This window comes from Giraffa tippelskirchi, chromosome 11 (genome assembly GCF_054371585.1).
Source record: "Giraffa tippelskirchi isolate mGirTip1 chromosome 11, T2T-mGirTip1v1.2.pri, whole genome shotgun sequence".
NCBI lineage: Eukaryota > Metazoa > Chordata > Mammalia > Artiodactyla > Giraffidae > Giraffa > Giraffa tippelskirchi.
In genome coordinates, this window is record NC_137285.1 from 101,261,951 (window position 1) to 101,274,333 (window position 12,383).

Consider the following 12,383-nt stretch of genomic DNA (forward strand, 5'->3'; position numbering starts at 1 on the left):
CATCTTTGGTCGTAGCCCCTTGGGAGAAAGAAAAGTGGGTGGGATGGCCTTCTGGCCATCGCCCCTCGTGGAGGAGTGAAACTGGGAACCTGCTAGGTTTTTGAAACAGTGCAGACCCTCTCTAAATACTCTTCTCTTTATCCGGAGTCACTGGGTAATCCACCACCAGCTTTGGGGTCGCAGAACCCCTGCCTCTCACCTCCTGAAGGCTGCTTTTAGGATGGGGATCTGTTTCTGTTTCTGGCTGAGAAATAGGTGTCTCTTCTGAGGTTTCCTTTCATCCAGAACTGTTATGATGTGTTTGTCTTTTGTCGACGTTCCTTTACCTGGAAAGAGCGGTCAGATTCTGAGGATCCCACCCAGAAAGCTCACCGACTGCAGGATGAGGGGGCCGAGGAAGTGACTGTTCTTACTTTCCTTCCACCCCTTCTTTACTCTGTAGGGGAACGCAGGAGACCATACCTGTGCCTGTAATATCGCAGACGTTCTAGGATCCGCAAATGTGTCGTTAGCCCACCAGGTAGCACAGAATGACTGCATCTGAAGGTGATTTAACAAAGGTAGACTCCCACTTACAGATGGGCAGGGTTCCAAAGATTTGCCTGGAAATTAGTTCCTATGAATTAGGAACACTGTTCTCTCACAGAAAAAATGTTAAATGGAGGGAGAGGTTTTCCGGGAACTCCTTGAAAATCTATTTATCTCACACATAACTAATGTACTAACTATGGTCATTTCTATCCCCAGCAACCAAATACCATGCAGACTAGCCTTTCAATGGGAGAATATGTTGTGAGTTCCAACTCTGTGTGTCAAGACAAATGCTTCTTCTTCATTGATGTAGCTCCCCTGACAGTGGCTTTGTGGCAAGGAGGTGTTATTGGGTCAGATAATTAGGAACACCCGTAATGTGTAAAGAGTGTAAAATATACACCCGTAATGTGTAAAGAGTGTAAAATATTCACATTTGAAAATGCATGCTCACATAATTGATTACATTTAAGTCTCAGAGTAACGCTACAAGGTAAGTGTTATGACGTCCACTCCAGAGAAATGGGAGTATGGGATTCAGAGATGTCAAGTGATGTCTTCAGGGTCACACAGCAAAGACAGTTGCGGTTCTCAGAATGTGATGCGTCCGATACCTGGGGGAGCGCCTCTCCAGCTCATCTGTGTTGTGAACACAGGCTCTGGCTTCTAATGAGTCTGGTGCTCCTGGGATGGTCCATCCTGGCCAAGGGCATAGGCCCATACTTCGCCAGGAGTGACCATGACCTTGGTGGGGAGGTGCTGGAACAGGGGAGTTGACGCTGCTATGTGAGGACCAGGCAGAGGTTCGGAGATGGTGGCAGCCCGTGTAGATGGCAGAGTTGTTTGGATAAATGGTGATTTTCTTCCTAGGTGATTTCCCAAGGCCACTGAGGCCTGACAATTCTGGCAGGAAAACCAAATTTAAATGAGTCTCTTTCCAAGTCCGCCTGAAGGGGAGGCATTAGTCAGAGAACTAACCACCTCACCTGACTGTTCCCTGTGCTCTGCACACATAGACGGAGGTCGTGAAGAAGCATAGTCGTCCATTCAGAGCTGCTTGCTATTTCGACAGGAGAAGACAAACAAGAAAGCACAAATCTTGTGCAAACCGATAGGAAATGAAGAGTAAATTCCTCTCCCTGTGAGGACTTCAGAGGGTGCCTGTGGACCTCAGGGTCGAGGACAGCCTCACTCAGGAAACTTCAGGATGGACATGAGACGCGCGATAGAATGTGAGAACTGGAGCGGTGTTTTGAATTTTAATTCAAGCCATATATTTTCAGACAGAAAACTCAGGCTCAGGGAGGCTCTAGGCTGGCCTGCAGATCTAAACTCATGAACCAGAGAGTCAGGAGTAGAATTCGGGTTCCCCTCCTCTGTGTCCAGTGGCTCTTATGATTACACTGGAAAGAGAGGGGAAAAGGACCAATTGAAAACGATGTCAGAGGCAGGGAGTGGCAGAGCGGACTTTATGGGTGGGGTCCATGTTAAGGAGAACTGAAAAATCAGGCAGAAAGGTTAAGGAGGGTAGGTGGCCAAAGACATTGAAGGTTGAGGGGGCAATTTTTTTTTTTCCCATAAATGGCAACATGGGACAGAGGAATAGACTTTCTCTATCTCCCATGGGTTTTTGCTAATATTATTTGCAAAATGGATTATTCTACAAATAGCCTACCTTTAAATTAGAAGCCCAGAATGTTTCAGCTTGTTGAGTTCACCCAGTTGTGAGCTCCCTGTTCCACATTGAAAGGTAAGGCATAGGGTCCCAGACCTTGTGGACTCTGCAAATAGAGCTTCTTGTTTTGTAGCCTGGCCAGAGCTAAGGACTCTTGCACAGAATTGAGTTCCCATTGGCCCGGTCTCAGCCTGCCCTTCTTTTTCTCCTGTATCATGGTTAGGACCCCACAGGGTCGCTTGAAGCTGCAGCCTTGTGTATGTGGATACTGGACAGGCACAGAGAGGAAGGGAGAGGGTGAGGAGCCTGCTAGGAGGTCAGGAGAATACAAGGCCTGCAGCTGACCTGCTGTTGGCTGCCACTAGCTTGTTGGTATTGCAGAAACAGGGCCCCAGCACCAGGGGAGGATGTCAGGGTCGAGAACTGCAAATTGTAAACCACAGTGAAGTGAGATGAATCAATCTGCAGTGACCTAATAGACAGGAGGAAAGCCTGCTAACAGGAGGCTTAAAAAAGGCTCCTAGGATGTGCAGGACTGCAGGAGATCACAGCCGAGCCAGCTCTGTTCACTTGGACAACCAAGTTCGGTGTACTTGGTCTTAATGATTGTCAGAGTGGACCAGGCCAGTCAGGACCAGAAAGCATCTCTGAAGCCACACTCTAAGAGGTCAGAGTTGATGAGGGTTTCCTGGTTCAAGTCTGTCTTTTTTACAATCCTGAACCTGGAGAGGAAAGCATCACTTTCATTTATGTGATTTTCATTCTTTTCCAACAACAATACATGTTTGTTATTGGAAATATAGAAAACATACAGAAGAAAGTAGGATAACACTCACAATGACATCACTAAAGATAAATTGCTATTAATATTTATCTTTAGAGGGGAGAGAATTCCCTTCCTCTCTGTTTTTTTTTTCCTACGTGTACAAATTTCAAATTAAAATTGGAATGACACATTATATTTGCATTTTTATAATCTTTTTTCACTTAAGCCTATTATCATGAGCCTATTCCCATCCTATTAAATATTATTCTAATAGGTTCATAGTATTTAATTCTGTGGATGATTTAATTCTGTGGATAAATGATTAAATATATTTAATCAATTATCATTGATAGCTTGCAAATTGGCACTATTATAAATACTACTGCAATGAACATCTTTGTATCACAATAATATTTGACCACATTTCTGTCGATTTTCTTAGGGTACCTTTCTAGAAGTGGAGTCAGCGTTTCAAAGACTCTTGTTATACGTTGGCTAATTGCCTCCCTCACTCCCTCCGGCCCTCCCCGTCCACCTAAATGTTATACCAATTTGTGCTTCCATTAATCAGTGGCTATGACAGTGCTGTCATTTCACTGCCCACTTACCACAAGTGTGAGTTATTATGTTCTTTCAAGTGGAAGGTCATCTTTCCAGAGCCACGCTCAGCTTACTGATGAGCTTCAAACATTGCAGCTGACGCCTTTGTGTTTATTGACAGCATTCAGCCCATGCACATGTGAGGGGAGCCAGAAAACTTGGGAAGAAAGGAACGTTTGGTCCACAAGCAGCATTAGGTGCTGGGGAGGGAAAGGGGGGCCCCCTGTATGAGGTGGGGCTCTATTCCTGCTTTTCCAAAACTCAGAGTCTATTGAACTGCCATCCATAGCCCCTCCTCCCAGAGCCCCCGCCAGGGAATGCTCCCTGGCTGATCAGGAAATGAGAGAACAAAGCAAGCCAGACAAAGGCAGGCTTAGTGGTCTGGAAGGCCAGCGACGGGCAAAGCCCCTGATGCTAAGCAGAAATGAAAACGCTAATGGTGAGACACCCAAAGAAAATGTATTCCATATGCACAGGCCTCTGGCAGCAAAGGAATACAAATGCACCTGGACTTCAGCCAGAGGAGCGGGAGCAGCCTCTGGTAACTTTGAACTTGCTTTCTCACACCCTTAGGTCTGTTTCAGCTGAAGGTACTTGAGGTGGTGACTTTGACCTTTTTCCTGACTCCAGTGACACATAAACCTATCACTACTGTAACTTATTTTAAATAATCCCCAGAGCCACCATTTATTGTGTGAGCCTGATAGAACAGCAGTCCCCAACCTTTTTGGCACCAGGGACCGATTTTGTGGAAGACAGTTTTTCCATGGACCGGGGTGTGCAGGATGGTTTTGGGATGATTCAAATGCATTACACTTATTGTGCACTTTCTCTCTATTATTATTACATCAGCTCCAGCTCAGATCCAGCCTTAGATCCTGGAGGTTGGGGACCCCTGCTAGAGGATCAGGTGCCTACCTTCCACACATGCAAGTTGCTTTTATAGAACATATTTAAGCCTCAGACTGGTTTTCTGCAGCAGGAATCATTATCCCCGTATCGCACATGAGAAAACTGATGCACAATGCGATTAAGCCGCTTGCCTAATTCATCCGAGTGGCAGAACCTGGATCTTAAATCAGGCTTCACTGGCTCACTGCCTGTGTTCTGGCCACTCTGTGTCTGAGTGAGGCCTGATTTCCAGATTCTTCGGTGTGGAGATGGGGGAAGACGAGCCCTTGCAGTCCATGAGCCAGAAAGGCTAGGCCTGGCAGTCTTTGGAAAGGCTGGCCGCCCAGGCTGGTATGAGGTGACAGGCTTCTTAGGCGGTTTGCCACACCCTGCCGTAGTGACGAGGCAGAAGTAAGAGCGAGTGTCCTTAGGGTGATAAATGGCCAGCGGGTCTTGACATGTCCTTCCTGTGACGGTTGAGCCAAGTCTCTCTGGGCTGGACATTCTCAGAAATCACCTTGGTGGTGGGGTAGGTGGCTGGTGAGATAACCCCCACTTTTCCTGCAGTGGAAAGCCACGTGCACGGAATTCCTGGAAGACAGGCTGGCAACTAGTGTCCACGGAAAGGTTGCAATTTGCCTGTCCTCAGACTCCAGGCTGCGGCCGGGAGAACCAGTTTTCCTGGATCTGATTTCTCTCAAGTCCTCTGGCCTATTTTTTTACAGATGGATTCTGTGGGTGGCAGGGAGAAGAGTCAATGCAGAAGGAAAGAGAAGGAATTATTTCTAAGGAATCTCTGGGACACCTGGAAATTGGCTAGTTTCCTAGCCAATTCTTGACTTCCCTTCTCATTAGGGCCCCCCTCCAACTCCCCCAAATTCCCCCACTGCAACATATGTTTTGCTGACCAAGGAGAATTCTTAGTGCTGACTCGTGCTTTTGCTGGAAAAACACTGGACAGACAAGAATAGGATTTTTTTTTTCTATTTAAAAAAAAAAAACAAGACAAAAAACAAAGCACAAAGCTTTTAAGTTAAGTGCTGGGGGACTGAATGCTCAGAGCAAAATGGGGGATGGTTATTGTCTAGCTGAGAAAATCCAGGGATTGCTAGTCCAGTGTGGGAACAGTCACGGGGAGAAAGTTTTGTATCCATGGTTTTGCTCAATCTCTACCTAAATGTTGAGGCTCCAAGGTTTGGGGCACCTAATGTTAGCATTTACTGAGTCCTTTTATGCATGTCTCATAGGTCTTAGGGCTGGCTTCCTAGGTGGCGCTAGTGGTAAACAACCTGTATGCCAGTGCAGGAGATTTAAGAGACCCAGTTTCGGTCCCTGTATCGGGGAAATCCCCTGAAGGAGGGCATGGCAACCCACTCCAGTATTCTTGCCTGGTTCCATGGACAGAGGAGCCTGATGGGCTATAGCCCATAGTGTTGCAAAGAGGTGGGCATGACTGAAGTGACTTAGCACGCAGGCCTGCATAGGTGTTAAGCTCATTTAATTCTCTAGGCATTGTCCTGGGGTATATGTCCATTTAGCAGATGGAGACACTGAGGTTTAGAGAAGTGTGGTGCTTGTTTATGTTTTGTCAGGGCCAGAAGTGGGCTTCAAACCAGGCACTCCTGGACCAGAGTGCACACTCTCAACCTCTACCCTGTTATTCTGCTTCCCAGGGATCAAGGGTTTTTGCTCCAGAAAGGAATACGTATTTGTTTGTTTTTTCCTCTTGGTCCTTCAGTATTACAAATAAATACTCACGACAAAGCCCCCGGGAGGGGCTCTCAGTTCAGCTCGATGTGCTTGATAAGGATCTATAGGACATTTGGTCCAAGGCAGAGTACTGTTTTGTCTGCTTTCTGTTCTTGATGAAGAAACAGCCTCAAGAGGGGTGATTCCAGTGGGTACCACATCCACCCTCCCCCTACCACAGAGTCTAACGATGAGTAGGTTTGAGAGGGAAACCCTTGTTTGGCTGAAGTAGGAGGAATCATGAAAACACACTGGGCTTTAGAAATGCAAATATCTGCACAGTTCGATGGATGAGGACGATGGATAGATGCCAGAGGAAGCCTGGATGTGAGAATCTGGCAGACAGAGATGGATGTGAAGAAACACAGGGAGTGAGAGAAAAGCAAAAGGCAAAAAACCACATGCATGGGTGGAGAGAGATGCTTCAGAGTGGCCGGGAGATGGGGAAGCGGCAGGAGCTGGGCCGCAGCCAATTCAGAGGAAAGGGGGAGGCGAGCCTGATTGGCTTCTGTGGCTGGAACAAAGGGAAGCACGGCCCCTTGGGGTGACTCAAGGGTGAGATGCATCCAATATAGAGAGAAACTTGCTTCCTTCATGCCCCAGGCTGTTTGGAGAGGAGTAGGCAAGACGCATGCATGTAGAGTGGTGGTTCTCAAGGTGTAGTTCCTGGACCAGAAGGATCAGCATCACCTGGAAGCTTGTTAGAAACGCAGACTTCAGGTCCTACATCAGACTCTCTGAATCAGAAACTGTGGCTCAGTCCAACATTGTGTGTTTCACAAGCCCTTTGGGTGATACACGCTTAGGTGATACAAGCCCTTAGGCTTCCCTGGTGGCTCAGATAGTAACGAATCTGCCTTCAGTGCAGGAGACTTGGGTTCGATCACTGGTTTGGGAAGATCCCCTGGAGAAGGAAATAGTCACCCACTCCAGTATTCTTGCCTGGAGAGTTCCATGGACAGAGGCTCTTGGTGGGCTATAGTCCAAGGGGTCGCAAAGAGTTGGGCACGACTGAGTGGTTAGCACACAGAGGTTGAGACTCAAGATGGTGTAGAGGGATAGGGAGAATCAGGAGGTGAGATCAAGATGGCATAGAAGTCTGGAGGCAAGTTCAGCGTCAAAGGGAGCAAAAGACAGAGGACAACAGTTTTGTGCTAGCAGAACAGGTGGATGGTGCGTGGGGATGGTAGTGGTTCATCAGAGGAGACTGAAATGCTGGGAGGAGGTTGGAACATGGAAGAAGAGAGGGCAGGCTAGCAGGTGACAATACAGGATCAAAACAGCCCATTAAAGGGCCAACGAAGGGTTTTGATGGTGCTGGAGCTCTTACCATCCTCCCCAGAAACTGGATGTCAAGCTTCCATCAAGCTGGGGGAGAGCATGAGTGCACAGAGGAGACATCACAGGAGGGCACTACAGAGATTTGGGGTCCCAGGCATGGTCTCCACTCCCATTTTCTTGTTGCCACGGTAGAAATTCAACCAAAGGTCAACATGCCCAAAGATCCCTTTGTGTGGATGTTAACTTTTCCTTCTTCCCTCACCAAGGAAGGCTCTGGTAAGCTCTAATTATGCGGGTCTGGGAGACCAGAGTTACAGTGTACAGAGCGAAGTGCCACTGAGCACAGGGCTTTGTGTTGGTGCCAACAAGAGCAGGAGAAGAAGCTGGCTCAGGGGAGGGAGGTGGGCTGATAACCCCGGCCTTCCAGGTCTCTGTATCTACATAACCAGGGGTTGAATGCCTCCTCCATCTTCATTGATTTTTATTTTATTTTACTTCTTTGTCCACCCTGACATTGGAAGGAGATGGATGGACTGACAGCTGGGGACATTTCTCTCTGAACCCTGACATTTGGTTGCCTTACTTATGGCTAATGCCTTGACACTCTGTACAGACAGGGTTTCCAGAGACCCCGGACAGCACAGAAAGGCCCAGCTGTGGGCATCTCCTTGTACTCACTTACTGCTACAAAAAAAACCACCTTATAATGGTCCAGGGAAACCTTTGCCTATAGTAAGTAACCATTACTGTATTTAAAATTTTGAAAATGTTCATTTTGGGCCTTTTGAATAGAGATTCAAATCTGCTCTGGAGATTGCACTTGAAGAAAAGGCATTTTCTGCAACTTTCCATTTGAATTAGCAGGCAGACCACCTGGAGGCCTCTTAAGGCCACACTTGGAGACCCTCTGTGCTGGCAGACAGCACGCATGGAGGTAACACTGCTGCTCCTGCTAAAAGATCAGGAGAAACTAGCTAATGATTTTGAGGAGGAAAAAAAAAAAACAAACACTCAGTTGAAAGCAATCTCCATTAGCGTAACACACGAAACACAACCATGAATTATCGTGTTGATTGGAGGAGACAAGCCATAAATTTCTCCCATTAAAGTTCTTGACTCACAATATCAGGCAGAGACTAATGACTTAAAAATAATATGTGCAAATGTCATCAGAATGCAGATGACCTGGGCTGTGGCCCCAGCAGGGGAAGCTGGTCTGATGTTCTGGACAAAGAAGAGAGAGTCCGTTTAGGGGCTGGGGCAGGATACTTTCTGTACATAGTGGGAATGTTTTTTTTTTCAATCAAATGGAGGTACTCCAAAGACGTGTGAAGAGACAGTATTTGCTCTTGGGGACAGTTTGAAATTAAAGGCCCAGGAAAGGAAATGCAAGGAGACCCTCAGTGGAGGGTTCTGGCTCCCCCCTGCTCTGAGTTGACTCGCAGGAAGGGTTCCAGCCAGCAAGACCCTGGTGGGAAGGCAGTGAGCACAGGCTGGACTCCGGAGGGGTCCTGTCCTCCCCACTTGGCTCCTTCTAGGGGGAAGAGCTCCTTTACTTTCTCTGTCTTTATTCTTCACTGTGGTCTCTTCCTCTACTTCAGAAGGCTCTGGAGCTGTCCTCGCTGCCTCTCTTTGGACTACCTTATCTTTCTCTATTAATGAGCTCCCGCATCAGGTCATCTATCCTTTATCATTTAGGCAGCCCTTTGAACCTCACTGAGCTTCCCTGGTGGATCAGATGGTAAAGAACCTGCCTACAATGCGGGAGACCTGGGTTCAATCCTTGGGTTGGGAAGATTCCCTGGAGAAGGGAATGGCAACCCACGCCAGTATTCTTGCCTGGAGTATCCCATGGACAGAGGAGCCAGTGGGCTACAGTTCATAGGGTCGCAAAGAGTCGGACACGACTGAGCAACTAACACTTTCACACTTTAAACCTCACCTGCTCAGCCTTCCTGGATTAGCAGCCAAGAAGTGTTGCTTTTCCTTACCCCAACTATCCCTGTCCACACATGAAATCTGGTGCCTCCTCACTCACCCTCCTGTCAACTCACCAAGGCACTTACCCCCAGATGGGAACCAACTTCACCACACGGTGTTCTATTTGTATGTTTGGAAGAATTAATATTTACTACAGAATAGTTTCTGCATATTCTTCCTGCCAGCATGGCTTTAATTTTCTAATGGGAATTCTCACCCCTGTGTTTCTTGGTTCCCTCTGCTCTTTGCTTCACCCCGCCCCAGTCACTCTTGTGACTCATGGAGGGCCATTAGCTAATTTGAGTGAGGGGAGGAGGGAACCTTTGGTACTGCCTTTGAGAGAGGGAATGAATGCAACTTCTAGGGATTTGGGGCCCATATTGGAGAAAAAAAAATAGCCTTTGATATGTCCCAGACTCATATTTTCTAAGCAGCACAGCTACCTGGAGCGACATCTGGCTCTTAGAAAACTGGGCCTGACTCTCTGAATTCCAGACTTGACTCCTTCATGTCCCCATCCTCCCACCCCTTGATACTCTACAGGGAGCAGTATCCAGCTGGCCTTGAGGGAGCACTGTCCACCACTATGCAATCAGCAGTGTTTTAGAAAAAAAACATACCTGAGTCTATACTTACCTAAGTTTGCTTCCCTGGGCTTCCCTGGTGGCTCAGTGGTAAAGAATCCTCCTGCCAATGCAGGAGGCATGGGTTCGATCCCTGGGTCGGAAAGATCCCCTGGAGAAGGGAATGGCTCATTGTTCTTGCCTGGAGAATCCCATGGACAGAGGAGCCTGGCAGGCTGCAGGTCGCAAAAGAGTCAGACAGTGACATAACAACTATACAACAACAGCAAAGCTGGTTACAGGTGCCGAAATGCCTGGAAGATTAGGCCGGGTTTTTGTGCAATTCCCATTCCATTCCTCTTGGAAGTGGGGCCTTGACTGGGATCCTGACATTGGAGGACACATCCCTCCTTTTCACCTCTCTGCCCCAGGGCTCAGAGGCCTCTTGCTGGAGAAAGGAGCACCTAGAAACAGTCTCGCGAGGTTCTACGAGATCATTTTTCTCTATTTCCTCCCTCCCCGCCCCCTCACCACTTTTTTATTTTTTATTAACAAGGATGAAAGTAAATGTGAACTCGAAACAATAAGGCATGGAAAATCACAGAAATAACTTAATTAAGTTTTTAAAGATTTCCATGCTTGAATAAATTAGCCTTCCTGCAAATGTCACAACATTCAGAAAAAAAAATTGTAATCAATGGAGCACAATGCTTGCCTGCTCTTTATTTGAAGGAAAGCTTCATTGGTGCGTTTCCCGTACCCCTGCTCCTCCCCTGCAGCTGTGGCTCTGGGCCCCTAGCTGCTGGGCTGAAGGCAAGGTCACAACTCTCACATCAGCATATTCTGGCTGAGGCTCCAAACGAAGGAGGGGAGGATTGACATGGGGCAGAGTGGGGGAGGAGGGGGGAGGAGTGGGAGGACTGGAGGGGGGGACTGTTCTTGGCCAGAGTGAGGGCTTGTGGTAGTTCTGGTTCTCCTTTGAAAGGTAGCAAAACCTAATCTCTCTTTGTGGGTTGGGAGTGTTCATGACGGTCTTCCCTGATGGCTCAGATGGTTAAGAATCTGCCTGTAGTGCAGGAGACCTGAGTTTGATCCCTGGGTCAGGAAGATCCCCTGGAGAAGGGAATAGCAACCCACTCCAGTATTTTTGCCTGCAGAATTCCATGGACAGAGAAGCCTGGCAAGCTACAGTCCATGGGGTCCCAAAGGGTCGGACACCACTGAGCAACTAACACACACAAGGTTGTTATGAAAGCTGGATTAGGGAGCTCAGGCTTCCATGGTGGCTCAGACAGCAAAGAATCTGCCTGCAATGTGGGAGACCTGGGTTCGATCCCTGGGTTGGGAAGATCCCCTGGAGCAGGGCATGGCAACCCACTCCAGTATTCTTGCCTGGAGAATCCCTATAGACAGAGGAGCCTGGCCGGCTACAGTCCATGGGGTCAAAAAGAGTCGGACACGACTGAGTGACTAAGTACAATTCCCTGTAAAGCCAGGAAGGGAGTGTTGATGGGGGATCAGACCACAGGGCCAGGGGGTGGGAGGCTAGTTCCCTGCCACTCCCTCCAGGGTTCCCCTCACCACCCCTCAGTCCTTTTCTCATAGCCAGGGCTGCCAGAGACTGTAAGGGGCTGGAGGGAGGCAGGGAAAGAGAAAGAGAAGGATGGAGGGGGAAGGCGAGGGCCCAGGTGTCCTGCCTGCGGCCACACAGACAGCTTTCTATGGCCATCAAGACCCAGGGCTGATCGCTGAGCTAATGAGTACGTGCCTGCTGCTGCGCTCTGCCTCGGACTTGAGTAGTGAGTGATGTCATGCTGGCTGCCCGGCCGGCCCTGCTATAATGCAGCTGTCAGGGCCCCATGGGGAAAACTTGGGGAGAAATACGAGAAGCCTAAAAAGCAGCAAAAGGCCCAGTCAAGTGAAGGGAAATGGAATTACAGTAATGCTGAAAGCCGGCACACTGGAGAATTAAAACACTTTGTTTTGGAACCAGATTCGACTCAACCCAGGTTATTAAATTATTTATTGTTTGCATCTCCAGTAATGGGAGAGAGTAATGGGGGAATGCAGTCAGCCAGGGCAGAACTTGTTTTAATTATCAGGCCTGTTTGGGGGCCAGCCTGGAACTAGCCTCGTGCCCCCGTGAGTATCAAGCCGAGTGAGGTGGAAATGGAATGTTCCATGTTTAATCAGATTAATCAGATCTATCGGCTGTAATAACCCAGAGGCGGGTTGTGTGTGTGTGTGGATCCTCCAGAGTTGCCATGGGGGATGTCAGCCCATTGCCCAGAGACGTTCTGTGACCCTCAGCTGTTCTGCTTTGGTGAGAATTGGTGTGCACATTCAA

At 48.1% G+C, this 12,383-nt stretch overlaps 1 long non-coding RNA gene across 1 annotated transcript; it reads right to left on the reverse strand.

The window, feature by feature from the left end:
• Positions 1-3,149: 3,149 nt before the first annotated feature.
• LOC145525632 (uncharacterized) lies at positions 3,150-10,545 on the reverse strand. The gene is made up of 2 exons (XR_014068335.1): positions 10,110-10,545; positions 3,150-5,195 (listed from the first exon to the last, which is right to left on the reverse strand). It is a non-coding gene; the product is annotated as an uncharacterized LOC145525632 (long non-coding RNA).
• Between the last annotated feature and the right edge of the window lie 1,838 nt (positions 10,546-12,383).